This window comes from Anthonomus grandis, chromosome 4 (assembly GCF_022605725.1).
Source record: "Anthonomus grandis grandis chromosome 4, icAntGran1.3, whole genome shotgun sequence".
Lineage (NCBI taxonomy): Eukaryota > Metazoa > Arthropoda > Insecta > Coleoptera > Curculionidae > Anthonomus > Anthonomus grandis.
The window spans coordinates 33,427,775-33,442,596 of record NC_065549.1 but is presented as its reverse complement, the minus strand read 5'-3'; the positions used below and the strand labels follow the sequence as shown (position 1 = coordinate 33,442,596).

Here is a 14,822-nt window from a genome sequence, read left to right as displayed (position 1 = left end):
TAAATTTCCGCGCCAAAATAGAACAGCTACAACGTTTTCGACTTACCTCTTCTGGCGGGACCATTGCCGGCATCATCTTCTTTCTTTTACTTAGATATTCTTCTCCTTTGTCTCTAGCTAACTTTGACTAATTGTTTTGCCACTGAGTAATGTTAGATTTGCGTTTTTTACCACGATTTAATGTATTCTGCAATGAATCCGATAAATTTACTACAGACATGACGTCAAAAATGTAACAATATTCGCCCAAACAATCTCGTGCGCTGCTACTTACAACTTTGTTCCGCGGAAATCGGCAAAATGGCAAACCAAAATATTTGATTTAAGGGGGGATATTTAAAAAGAGAGGGATATTCTTCTATCATACAGTTGCTTTAGGTGCCATACAACGTTATTCCATGATTAAGTCGATTTTATAAAATTTGCGAGTTACAACGTTGTTCAAGCCGACTCTTAATTACAATCAATAATTGTAGAATTCTGGCTCTGGATATGTGGCTATTTTATCAATAAAAATCATTAATTATCTTGCATTTAAGTAAGTGTATATATTTAATTTCAAATTAATTCATCTGGTGCAAGGACATTTTATAGTATCTAATGTCATAAATGCGGTTAACCTAAATAATTAATGTAAAAAAATAAACAGAGAGTTAAAAAATAAGTGCGACAAACTTCAGGGCGTGATTCTACATGAAAAATCTCTATCTATTTTTAAAACCCTCTTAAGAGGTAGTTTGTCGCGAATTTTTTGACTTGCAATTAAGAATTTTATGTTCTCCATTATATATCATCTCCATACGGGTATTTTATATAAAAATAATTTTTAATTTTCTTGTTCAATTTGTGGCAAAAAACCTCTCTCACCTTTTGTTTCGTATGTGGCGCCGTTTTTTATGCAAAAAAAATAACTGGCTGACAAAATATTAGGCTTTTTTTTCGGTTAATTTCCTAGGACGATGAGTATTATATCTTGTGCGAATATATTTAAGGGAATATTGAGTGCCTTATTATTTTATTTTTAAATAAGATAGTAATAGAAACAACTACTATTTAGTTTAAAATTTATGTTATTAAGTGCTTTTATGTGATTTAATTAATTGCTTTTTTTTTAAGTTTATTTTTGGCGGATCCTAAGGTTAAACCAAAATGTTAAAAAGTAAAAGTATCTCCGTTTTTATCAAAATATGTTAACATGTTTACTAGGTATCCCATTTAAAATTAAAAAATTATTGCAATTCCATTTTTACCAAAACAGACAAAACTGAATAGGTATGTCAAAAACTTATTTTAGAGTTCTTACAAACTAAACTTTGTTTTAAAAACCAAAAAACTTATAGAGTATTCCTTTTATCCTTGGCCGGGGTATTCCTTTTATCTTATATATATACCGATTTATTATTTAAAACCATAATATAAATGTTATAGCTACTTTTTTTACTTTTATCAATTCTTATCCGAAGTAATATCCCATTTAAAAGTCTTAAAAACTCTTCGATGTGCTACTTCCGAATCTCCAGTCCGATCAAAAGTTTGGAAAATCCATTTTTATTTCCGGAACGACTAAGCTGTAGCTAATCAGAAATTCGAATTAAATTCCTTAGTAGTTTTTAGGAAATACTCAAAATTCAATTTGCCTCGTATAAAAGTTGCCAACAAGAAATAACGTAGATCAAGAGGTTTTATAATCGGAAATTACAACAATTTAATTAATAAAACTACAACTCACTATGTTCTTACCTTTTTGATTTCTGCAAAAAACTGTTAAATTTAATAAAGGTATAGAAACCAAATCTTAAATTTTTATTAGCCAACATTAATCTTAAATATAGAGTCACCACGACAAAGATGTATCCGACACTTGTGATATATTTTTAGTCTGGAAAGTTTTAAAAAGCTTTTTCTCAAAATGGAAGTTTATAGATAAATCTACTTTTAATATTACTTACGTTTTAAAGAAATGCAGCTAGCACGAATAGTTTAACCGCAAAAGGATAAGTTTATCGAGATATTCCGTACGACGGAAAGCAGAAGAAGTAAAGATGGTACCTGCTGATACCTGTTTCTACTTTTTGATTTCGTCTGGGCAGGGCAACCAGAAAACTAAAGGTCACGAAAAGGAGCTAAAAACTAATTTGAATAATCCGCTTTAATAAGTCTATTCTTGACGGAAAAATAAATCATCCACACTAAAGAAGCATAAGCTATCTATATGATACAATCTAAAGATCAACCTGTTGTTAAAAATAAAAAGGTAACCGTTATTCTCTCATGCCGGGATATCACCATTGTCATTTTTGTGCCTTGTTTTTTAATTAATAAACCATTGAGAACAAGTAATTCTTTGTCTAAAGGCCTCCCTAGACGCTCAATTATATTGCACAATATTAGGTTTGCCCAATATTATTGTGCGTCTGAAGATAATATTGTCTTAACCGCGCAAGTATTGAAAAAAGATTGAACGTGTTTGAAATTAATTGCGCAATATTGCATCATTTGTGCGTGTAGGGAGAAGATTGTACAATTATTTATTTTGGTCAGTTCATTTGAGTTAACGGCACCATGGCGAAGCGTAATAAAGACCGTGAATTTATCATTGAGTTTTTGAAACTATATCGTGAATATCCAGCTATATGGAAAATTAAAAGTACAGAATACAGTGACAGAAACCTAAAAAATAATGCATATAAAGTATTAGTTGAAAAATATAAAGAAGTTGACCCAGAAGCGGACAAAGAAATTGTAAAAAAGTGATATATATTTTAAGAACTAATTACAGAAAAGAGCTTAAAAAGATAAAAGCATCCTACAGATCTGGAACTAGCACTGATGATATTTATGTACCTTCTTTATAGTATTTCAAGAAATAAAATTTTTTGCAAGACCAAGAAATCCCTGTGGAGGTATGTTCTACAATAACATCGCAAAATAAGACGGAAGGAAATTTGGACATGGATGAGCAAAATACATCAGAGGCAGAGGTAAGTGAAAGACAAAGTCCTATTTATTTATTTATTTATTACATATTACATATCAATTTTAAACAACAATGTCCTGCCAAGAGACATTCCTTTCGTCATTGAAGTATTCACAACTTTTGTCTCACATTTTTTGCAGAAATTGATGCGTTTCGTCCTCGTAAGGGCTGTAGGGAATGTAACTGGGTTTATTCATATTAATATTTGTACTGTTGTCGGAATTTTTGCTTTCTGATATATCTGTATACTGGAATTTCATTTTGCGACTCAGAAAGATGTGAAGATAGCAGCAAGCTAAAACTATTCTTTGTACTTTTTCAGGGGATAAATTAATTGTCGTTAAAAGTAATCCAAAACGCGCCACGAATATACCAAACGTGTTTTCCATAATTCATCGGGCATGAGATAACCTATAATTAAATACTCTTTCTTCTCGTGTAAAATTTCTTTGTAGAAAAGGTTTCATAAAATTATCTTTTAGTGCAAATGCCTCATCCCCCACAAAAACAAATGACAATTGACAATTACTGTTGGGTAATAAATATTCTTGGAGGAGGGAGATTTATTTCTTCATTTTCCAGCAACTGTCCAAATTTAGTATTTGCAAGCACGGCTCCATCTGACATGCGTCCATTAGCTCCAATATCGACTATAATAAATTCATAATTTAAATCTACGATGCTCATTAATACAATACTAAAAAATTGTTTATAGTTGTATTATTCAGACCCAGATCCATTTGGCTTTTGTATGGCAATATGCTTGCCGTCTATGGCGCCAACGCAATATGGAAAATTCCATCTGTTTTCAAATCCTTTGGCAACGGTAAACCATTCTTCAGAATTTTTTGAAATCTAAAATTATAAAGATAATCATATTAGTAAAATTGCATTTAATTTGAAGGAGCTGTAGCTGTAGCATAAAGCAACAAAAGTATTTAAATATTATCTGTGAAAATAGCAGACTGTTTTTTCGCCCTTTACTTTCAATTATTTAAGTTTTATAAAAATGTTGTAATTTTGTTTTAGGAGGAAGATGTAAATATTAACCAGAGGACAAAACCAGCTATAAAGCGACTGCCAGCAAAAAGACAATCGATGGCCTCTCAAAAACATTAACTAAATTTGGCAAGTGAGTATTTACAACGCTCAGATGAATATGAAAACATCGGAATAATATGGAGGAATGAATTAAAAAAGATGAATTCGGAGCAAGAAATTTATGCAAAAAAAGCGATCAACGATATTTTGTTTGAAGGACAGTTAGGTACTTACATAAAAACTCCGTAAAAATCAATCAACCTTTAAATACATCAGCAGCTTTTCAACACCAACCTCAGCAGCTAGAAAGGTCCAATTGGTCATTTGTAACTACTACCGACATTTCCACAAGGGCAAACCGAGCAGTTTTCAAGTTCAACTGACAGTGTTGCTACATATTTTTCAAATTACTCGGCCAAATAAAAATGTATTACCATTAATTATTTAGAATACCTTTGTTTACATTTTTCTGATAACATAAAACATATTTCCTTACCTGAATGTATTTTTGCAATTTTGTTATTATAGCTTCACATGTTTGCAAAATAATTCCATTGATAGTTTGTGGTGCTATCGCAGAGCTAAATTTTAAGTCTTCAAAACTTCATCATGTTGCTAAAATTCGCAGTGTTGTTGTTAACCATTCTGTAGGTGAGATAGCTCTCCTCATCACCGAATTTTGTTTTAAAATTAGTGGTGATGTAATCTCCAACAACTCATTGAATGAGTCGTTATTCATACGTAAATAATTTTCATCTTCATTTCAATCATTCGGTTCACTCAACTTTAAATCGCACAGTAAATTCTCGCTTGTAAATTCACTTCGTTTAGACCAACTCCGCCGTTTTAGTTCTTTTATAGAAGAACAATATAAAAGTATTGCCAAACAGGATTTCCGTTTTTTAGACATAATTCAATTGCTCTTCGTGCTTTCTGATTGTATACTAACTAGATGTGGACATTGCACACAAATATTGCATAGTCTAGGTTAAAAAATATTGATCAATACAATATTGCTCAATATAATATTGTGCAATAAAATTGAGCGTCTGGGGGGCCTTAAGGTAGCATTGACTTTCAGATAATTGATCAAATTATGCGGCTCTAGTCGCAACTCTTGCAAGAAGTTTACCTGCGAACCTATTTTCCATTGTTTATTCTTGGGTCCGAAATTTTGAATATAATAATTTACATTTTGAAATATAAAGCAATGACTGTGGCAATTAAAAACTCAGCAGTTCACTCACGAAGCTTATGTTTACATATGTACTTAATATTTTGGATAAGGCATTGATCGTACAAGTCCCATTTTAAGAACTTGCCTATAATAAGACCCAAAAATTTAATAGATTATCTGGATTTACCTGGTTTTATGAAGTATAATATACAACATTATGTTAAAACTCTTCAACGTATTTTTGTATAAAAAAATCACAGCACCATGAACCTACAAATCATATAAATCATGGTTAAATGAAAGAACTACAGCAAGTTCAATAACAGCTGGGGATAAAATCGATACGGCTTGGTTCAAAATTTACATTAGAAGCGATTGGCAAAAGATAGGTAAACGTTAACGTAAAAGCTAACAAATCATGGCTTACTCCAAAAATAAAAACTCGCTGCAGAGAAAAAAGCAGCGTGTACCTCAGCAACAAAACAGAAGCACATTGTAAGAAATAGAGCCAATGCTAAAATGGCACAAATCAAAAAAAACTATTGTAAAATTATTTACCAACAGGCAACATGATATGCATGGAGGATAACTAAGAATATGGAATCTCATAAGAATGCAGAAGAAACCATTTAACCAATAAATCGCTATCAATATTACCGCTGATAAATGGAAAAACCCCCAGAGTCTATGATAACAAGAATCTATACAATATAAAAGAAGAAGAGGATTTATGAACCATACCTAACAACATCGACAACTACATTATAGATAAAACGTAGATCAAATCAACAACTGAAACAAATTTTTAAAAAATCTGCAGACCCAGATAAAATAATGAAATGCTCAAATGCTCAAATATGCGTTAAGCTAATGATAGAATTTTTACATCTTACAATATGATCATGTTCACAGAAGTACCATAGGAATTAAAATCTCGCATTAAAATTACTATTTACAAGAAAAAAAGACCCAAAGAACTATTGGAGCATAAGCCTGTTCAACACAGTATAGTGTTGTATAGTCAGTATTAACCAAGGATAATATGGCTTTTGGGCAAAATAGATTAAAAATCGATGCCTTATTCATACTGCCACAAATCATCGAAAACTCCATAAAATTTACCTGAACTGCGTTCCTCTGCTCTGTTTACCTAACTCAGGCATTTGATAGACTAAAGGATGTGCCAAAAATTCTGAAAGAAAAAGAAGAATAAGGAGCCGACAACAATATAATCCATATAATAAAATAACTGAATACCAACAATAATAGTACAGTCAGGCACCTTAACCACAGAGGAAGTGCAGATATCGATAGGTATCAGACAAGGGGAGCCTGAGTTGAATCATCATAAACCGGTTTAAAAATGTAGAAAAATGTTACGGAATCAAACAAACCGAATTCAAAATATTGTGCTCTGCAGACAATGCGGTCCACATAACAGAAAATGAGAACAACATGCAGTGAATGCTATTTAAGCTAAACCAGGCCGCAAAGACATAACAAATACTGGTCAATCTGGTTTCGCAAGACCACGATTTACAGAACAGCAGTGAGGCCCATCCTCACCTATGCAGCGGAAACGAAAGCAAAAAGAGTACTACGAATGACCGAAATGAGAGCTCTATGAGCAAATGTATGAGATCCAGGAGCGATGCGATAGGATACCGGATATTAAATGGTCATGAGGAAAAAGGAGGGAGTGGAAAAAGTTAGACAAAAACAGGATGATTATTTTAGTTTTAGAAAGCTTAAGGCGCAGAAGATTTAAATTGCACCAACATTTAATGGTGAGTAGCTCATATGATAGGTAAAAGAATGAAACAGGATGAGGGCCTTTATTTATGTTTTTATGGTTGCTTAGAATAATTTAATACGCTAAGATCATTATTTATTTATTTTATGTATAACAAAGATAATTATTTTTATACCAAGTGGCGAAAGGTACTAATTTATAACTAGTAGGTAATAATTCATACGAGACACATATTTTTAGCCTTTTACAGAGGTGTGAATTCTATTTTTTTTTTCGTAAGTTATCACACCAGAAAAGTATGAAGCAGGTGCTACTGATATTTATTTTCAACCCTTTAGTTTTATGACAAGATATGTCTAGACCATCAATATCCAATACATTTATTGAGAAAGAATGGAGTTATACATTGATATGTAGATAATATGCTCATGTGATATGGTACTACGATTGCTCCAAGTAAAATAGGCTCTAGAACTGAATTTTGAGGTGCCACACAATCTTTCAACTTATCGAACCCATAGTGTTGTATTTTATTACTTAAGATATTATGCCTTACCCACTCGAAAGCTTTAGAAAATTTGTAGAAAATTGCTGCTGTTAACTTGTTTAGACAGACGTAAACTCTAGAAATACATGTATTTGTTCTTCAAAAATTTAAATTTATGAGAATAAATTATTTATATTTATTTTAAAAGAACTCTTTTTTAAATAATCTTACAACGGTCTTATTTGGTTAGAAATTAAAATGCCAGGACTACTTTCAGTAAGATATGAATTCTATTCTGGGTGAGTTTAAATGACGAGCATCGCAAACAGTGAAGAAACCCACATAGCGGTACTGGATAATCGTTGACTGAAACTGCGCAAGTTAGCAGATATAGTAGGCATCTTAAAAAGTAGACGAAGTAGGCAGACAAAAAGCGATACATCGCATATTATCTGAATATTTGGACATATGAAAGCTGTATTCTTAGACAACTTTATCTGTGTCTGGAAAAGCAATTTATATAGCGTGACTTATCTATTAAAAGTTTTAAAGCAAATTTGTCGTATGGAACCCTAAGAATTCAATGTTTTTTAAATTTTAATATATCTATTATTGTATATGCTAATTAATTTTCTAAAAACTAAGAAACAATTTACCTTTTTGTAGGTTCTTATTCAATTTGAATAAAAAAACAAAATATCGGATTTGTAATGATTTGGATTAAACCAATGCTGCATACGACGCATATTTATCCGCATATCTATTAAAATAAAATCAATATGACAACACAGCACAGTAGAAGTGCGGAACGCGATAGACAAGTTATCTGATTGGCTCGGTTACAACAGCAAAATCATGCCTGTTTCGCGCCGAGCCAATTTTCAAACTGATTGGCCCCAACCCAAATGTGTTCGAGGCGCAAGTGTTTTACGGCATTGTCAGGTTTTTTAGGAGGCGGTCCTCTACGACAGAGGCATAGCCATATTTAGTATTTGTTTGGTGCTCCACGTGTTTATAAGACTTTACTTAATTTAATACATTAATAAGTTATTTAAATTTTCTAAAAAATAGAAAATAGTAAGACAATGAAGCTGCCATATTTACCTCCCGTCTCACCTATACCCCTAGGCTTCAGATAAGTATTGTGGTGTGTATTATGTACGGAGAGTATTGTGCTATCTTGTTGCAACATCTGAGCAAAAAAATCAAACCAAAAACGACCGCTTTTGGCTAAGAAGAATGTTGTTGTTTCATCAAGACAATGCACCACCAGCTTACAGATCTGTTACTGCAATGATCAGAATTTACGAATTTAAGCTTAAATTGCTACCTTGTGCCTATTGCTACACTCTATTCGCCAGATTTAGCTCTTTTGGACTATTTTTAGTTTCCAAACTTAAGAAAATAGCTAAGTTATCGAAGATTTTCAAACGATGGTGAAGTGTCGGCAATATTATTGGCTGTTTTGAGGACTAAGACAGTTCTTAATATAAAAAGAGTATTGAACTTATGAAAGATCACTGGTAAAAGTGTATAGAGCTGAAAGAAAATTATGCTGAGAAATATTTTTTTTACCAAAATGTTTGTATTTCCTTTGTTGAGTCAGGTACTTCTAGGACCATCTTCATATATATTATATCCGGACTTGTACATCATATTAGTCCATAACCATTTTTAGAAGTACATTATTTTATTTATTCAATTATTGTAATTAGTCCTATTTTTCTGAGAAAATATAATTTTTGTTGTTCAAAATTACTTTTGTAGGCAAGCTAGTAAAGTAAAAAGAGTAAGAGTTATTGAATTGATATAGTGAGGCTACAAAGGTAGAGTGTTATTTGTTGGCCACAAGGGTAGCGTGCTATTTGTTGGGTAAAATAAAGGTAGCCGGTAGGGAGTTCCATTGGATAAGGCAATGGTAGTGGCCCTGTCGGTGTAACAGGAAATGGTTATCTGTCTTCGAGTTGTGGCTTTGCGCTAGGGGTCCCCGTATGCGGCTCAATTAACCCGATACAAGTACTGGTATCTCCAAGTATATAACATCTATTGTTACACCTATTTTTTAGACTGTTTAGCGGCGGTTAGGCTTCCAGGGGTAGCCGTCCTATTATTTTAGGTGACAATAGTTATGGAAGAAATAAGAGCACTGAATTACTAAATAAAAATAACAAAATCAATTGGAAAATAGGAGCATATGATAAGAAAGCAAGGGGGAGTATAACGCCCGGTGAGTGCATTTTGACGTTGTTTTACGGACTCAGTAAATCCTTTTATTTCATTTCACGTTGTTGAGAAAACTCGCCATTATCCCGTTTTTGCTAAATGATTGAAAGAATTGCATTGCGAAAACCCACGAGAGACTCAAGTAAGTTTTTGTATTTTAAATTAAATAAACTTTCAAAAAAAAAAATGGACAAAATCATATTTTTACACCTTTCCTAATTCCTTAATTGCAAAATGTTAATAATGTTTAATATTATTCAAAAACAATTATGATAAAAATTGCAATTCTCTGTTAAATAAAATTGCCTACATTGTAAAAATCGATTTAAACAAAATGCAATATAAAAACCAATATGAATTCATAATTATTATTTGTATGTTTAGAAATAACAGAGATAACAGCTTATGTTAAACAATATATCGACGGTTATCAGACACGCTGAGTGGACAAGCAGCAAAGCGTATAATAGCATTTTCGCAATATGTTATTTTGTGAACGAGGATTCGGTCCCACGGTTAGTTCGATTTCATGCTACAAGTATACTAATTGCAATATTTAAACCTTTTTAAAGCATTAGTCCGTTTTTTTGTTTTGCAGAAAAGCAGGAAAATACGGAAATAATGACTATTACAGTGTTTTTGAGCCGTAAATGGATACGCGTAAAGGATTTGTTTGAAAAATATCGGCATGTTGCTTAATAATTGCATTTTATAAATTAAAGAGATAAATTAAAATAGATCAAATAGCTATTACTGAAAGTAGCGATATATTTTGATGAATGGAAATTAATTTATTAGAAAATAGTCGAAACAAAGAGGAAAGTGAAACTCGGTGAATGAATGGTGCAAGAATAACAACTTGCCTCTAAATGCCTCTAAATGCTGTGTGGTGTTTAACTCTTTAAAAAAGAACTGTGTTACTTACCAATACAAAATTGATAATGTGATACTACCAAGATCAACCCAGTTCAAAGACTTGGGAGTCATTTTTGATCGCTCACTTTCATTAAGTTTTCATATCGAAGATATTATAAAAAGAAGTTATATAATGCTGGGCTTTGTGATCAGGAACTCATCATTCTTTAAAAATATCTCTAGCATTAAATTCCTGTAAGGTACTTAAGGGGAATAAGGCCTAGCTAAAAAAAAAAATTGAATAAAGTGAAAGACTGTAATGTTAATATTTAGTTTAATACATCAAAGTGCTTATAAGGTTATATTAATTTTAACAAACTTAAAAAAATAATCTCTAAAAAAACTAGAAAACAAAAAATAAATATTAAGAAAAATAACGCAAATCGGCCTTATTATCCGATGGAGGTTTAATAAAGCCTATACATAAAAATGGCACAACTCGTTTATTGGGCGAAATTTAGCAGCCATCGGGACACTCAAAATTATCCATGTCATTGACTGTTAAGCCAACACATTCCTCATGGTCCATTTAAGACATTTGCTGCACTGCCTCATATCGGCCTGCCTGTCTTCCTCACATCCATAGCAATACCATTCGGTACTAAACTTTTCCCTGGAGCTTTCAATATCTTTATTCAATTTGGCACGACTTTTGTTCTCCTCGGTAAAAAGATCTCTAGTGACTGGAGTTTCTTTATAGTTTAGAGCTTTTTTTCGATTTTTTTTTAGGTTTTTCATTAGTTTTTACTGGTGTGGGCAAAAGCTCATTAAAAGGATTGACCTTTGTTGTTCGTCTCTTTAATTCAGCAAGAGGGATATGGTCATCAGTCAAATCCAAGTCAGAAGAGTAAACATTGGAATAGGAAAATTTGCCAGACTTGTTGGATGCCATTCCAGACGGACCAGGTTGAGGAGATTCAGGTAGACGCCTATTTTCTTTGTTTCTATCATCCGGTGCCGGTACGTCTGAGAGAAGTGAAGGAGCAAACGCTGTTTCTGAAATTGCCTCGGGATTTAATGGAAACAGACCAGTAGCCTTAAAACCGTTTATAATGTTACTATGTGTCATGCATTTAGACCAAACATTTGAAAGTATGATGTTAAAACGTGATTTGGTCAGCGTTTTGTTAGGATTCTGATCCAAGAATAATAATACCTCATTATCCCAATGATGCTCAAATGAACGATATACAGATTGGTCGAGGGGTTGAAGCTCATGTGTTGTATTCTATGGCAAACAGTAGAGATCTATATCAAGTGAGTCTCCAACATCAACAATTGACAAATCAAGATGACAAGCTGCACCATCAAAAACTAAGAGGCACCTTCCTGGACTTTTGTATCGGGCTAAGTGCTTAAGGAATTCTTTAAAAAGTTCGTTAGTCATGTAGCCTTTACTTGATTTTTCCAATAGAGTTCCTGGTGGCAAATTATCATGTAATTCTGGCCTTACCCTCTTTTCTTTAAAAATAATCATAGGAGTTATTGGTATTCCAAGGGTATTGACACATCCTGCATTTGTCACACTCTCTGCATGTTCTGACGATTGAAAGTGAACACGTTTTACCCCTTTCTTAGCTAAAACGGTTGGCTGGTGGTGAATAGTCAAGCGGCATCCTTTTTCATCCATATTATAAAGTCTTTCAGGGTGATTAATTATATCAAGATCATCATACATTTTCCCTATTTTTTTAAAATGATTATCAACTATAAATTTATTAAGTTTTTGAGCCCTAGCTGGGCTCATAAACTGTGCTTTTCTTTTAGAAATTACGGGATTTCTCTTCATAAAAGCCTTTAGCCAGTCTTTACCAGCAAATTTTGAAGTTGTATTAAATTGATGAGCAATTTTATTATCTTCGCAGAATCTGAATACCAATTGACGAAGGATTCGTGGAGTCACAGGTAGACCTATTTCACAAAATCTTATTATTCTTTTAACGAGATCAGCTTCTTGTTCTTCTTTTAAAATAAATTTACGACCTAGTCTTTTTATTAGGATTCCATTCTGAACATGATTTCTAATGGTTCTTCTGGGAATATTAAACCTTGCCGCAGCCCCATATGTACTCAGAGTACCGCGTTGAACAGATCGAACTGCTGATATTAAATCCTCCTCGCACCAAGGTGTCCTTTTAGGAGGCATGATGTTAAAAATCACTGAAAATAAAACGAGAATAGTTTAGAAGTTTAATAATATGTTAATAAAAACATTAATTTGTCATGAGGATAATAAGGCCTATAGCTTATTTTTATAGGCCTTATTACCCATCCATGACGAAATATTATGTAAATTTATTTAAATTATGTCGGCTAAATTTAATCTAATAAACTATTGAAATCACAAAATATAAAGTCTAACCAAAATACCTGCAGTTATAAATTAAAAATACTAAAAATACTTACGTTTTTGTTTGTTGTATCCCTATAATATCACACGCGGCGACCCGTCGACACAAGTTGTTGGAACTTACTGACGCCCGAAAGCGAGAAACGCGGGTAGTCCGTTCGAATGACGTTTGTAAATGGACCAATAGGAGACGCGGACCCAACGCAATCGATTTGCGATTAATTTAAAGCGGTTTTTTTGAATATAGGCCTTATTACCTGCAGGTACCTTACTTTACCTATGTTCGTTCTATTTTGGATTATTCTTCAAAAGTCTGGTTGCCATACTATTAGAACCATATTTAAAAGCTTGAAAATATACAGCGAAAATTTCTTAAATTCCTTTGGTTTAAATGTGATAGAGTGTACCCGGAAATCGGCTTCTCACATGATCGTTTGCTTGAAAGATTCTAGGTGAAATCCTTAGAGGAAAAAAGGGATTCGGCAGATTTACAGTTCTTACATAAATTAATTAATGGCGTAATTGACTCGACAGAGATCTTGCAAGTTCTAAATTTACACACTCCTCGGCTATCAGCTCGCTGTTCTCAAACTTTTTACTTTTCAATACCTCGAACCAACATTACAAAATTTTCGCCTATAGGTCAATGCGATATACTTAACTGTAGCCTAGCCGAAATTAAAAGAATTGGCTTTATTTAGATAAACTTGTTTTCTTCTTTTTTATATATTTATTAATAATTTATCGTATTTGTAATATTAATTTTATTTTGATAAGATGACTTAATTTTTATATACATCGTTTCCGCTCTATTATTGGAGTTTCTCTGTTAAGTGTTGTAAGTAAATAAATAAAGAAATAAATAATTGACAGTTTTTCATCTTGATTCTTTTTGAAGGTCGGCTAATTTCAGTAAAATCAACGGTTTTAAAAATCATGCATAGGTTTAAAAAACTGGATATTTACAAGAAAAAAAACATTGTTAAGGTGCCCACGTAAACATAAAACAACTTATTCGACAATTAGAGGAAGAACGGGGAAATTAGAAAAAATGATGTTAACAATAGTAGTTAACTTTCCATGTAATAGTATACATATTAGTGGAAAATATGATAATACAACTCGCAATAGTAAGAAATATTTTAAAACGTAAGAAATTTATATATTTTAAGTTATAAAAAAACTAAGTCATATTTTTTTCTTTATTAGAATCAGAATATATTTGTAGAGGTAGGCTTCTTACCAAATAATAAACTTTTAAATATTATAATGAAAACACACTGACATCAAAAGATGAAAGTATGGCCTTGTATTTTAGGAAACTAAATTATTATTCCTTTTTTATTGATGACAATCTGTATCTCTGTCACTCATAAACATGCTGCCAGTTTATGCTACATGAAACACTAAATAATATTTCGGCCGAAATATTGCAGAACACTCATGGAGAGTTTTACAACATGCTGATGTTGATGGAACCTCCATCGTGTCACACAACGTTGTAAGCAGTATTAAAATATCTATTCAACATTGCCTAAAAAGATTAAAACAGGTAACATAGCAGCGACTAGTGAGCTAAAATGTCTGGTAATAATAAATATTTTATGGACGTTATACTTTGGTTTGTCAAATGGCTATCCTATAGTGTGATACATCATTTTAAAGGGCATACAACCTACCGATTTATTTACTAAGTGCTTAAAATGTGATCCGTTATTCGCGAGACAATAATAAGGCTTAGAAATTTCTCACAAGCATTGACATGTGTTCAATTCCAGTTTTTTTGGCGAAGTAAGATGAAAAATTGTTTGCTATTTAAAATAATATGTAATATTATGAGGCAACCATTTGACCTACAAAAGTTTGAGTTGATAAATTTTCTTTAATTACCACACATTT

General features: G+C 32.3%; 1 pseudogene; it reads left to right on the top strand.

Moving 5' to 3' along the window:
* Window positions 1-2,463: 2,463 nt before the first annotated feature.
* Window positions 2,464-4,401, top strand: LOC126735675 (uncharacterized; annotated as a pseudogene).
* The last annotated feature ends 10,421 nt before the right edge of the window (window positions 4,402-14,822 follow it).